This window comes from Buceros rhinoceros, unplaced genomic scaffold, assembly GCF_000710305.1.
Source record: "Buceros rhinoceros silvestris isolate BGI_N320 unplaced genomic scaffold, ASM71030v1 scaffold15371, whole genome shotgun sequence".
NCBI classification, from domain to species: domain Eukaryota; kingdom Metazoa; phylum Chordata; class Aves; order Bucerotiformes; family Bucerotidae; genus Buceros; species Buceros rhinoceros.
Window position 1 is genome coordinate 17,188 of NW_010393800.1, and position 592 is coordinate 17,779.

Sequence of the window (592 nt, forward strand, 5' to 3'; positions counted from 1 at the left end):
GAGGGTGTGTGGACAATGCCATCAAAGGTTTGGGCTCTCAGCATCACATATACCAAGAGCACCTACTCATAGGAGTGCTGCTGCCAAGACAGGTACTGCATCACCCCAAAGAGACTTTTAAAATGAGAGAGGGAGTCACACTGGGGTCCTTAGGGCCTGTCAGCAGTCAGCATCCCTGAAACATCCCTCAGTTCCTGCCTAGCATTCTCTCTGCTCCTCACTTCCCAGATCTGGTCCTTGACTTTCCAGCTGGATCACCTGGATGTGAAGAATGTTTATGGCCAGGTTTAGAAACGGACTGCTCATACTTCCTGCACAGTCTTGACAGAGGCAAAGCTGTTGTTTCACAGGCTAAGTGAAGCGAGTTTTCTTACGACAAGCAAGGTCACTGTCTCACAGGAAACAGTTATGTCCAGGCAGTCACAGGGAGACACTGGCCCACCTCAGAGCATGCTTTCTGACCATGAGCGCCCAAACATGCTTTCATGTGTCACACGTGCTTTTAATTAACATTCAGGCAAGAGACATGTAAAAGCATTTCTAAATCACTTTGATTATCTTTTAAGGCATTCACAGCTGTAACAAACCCACT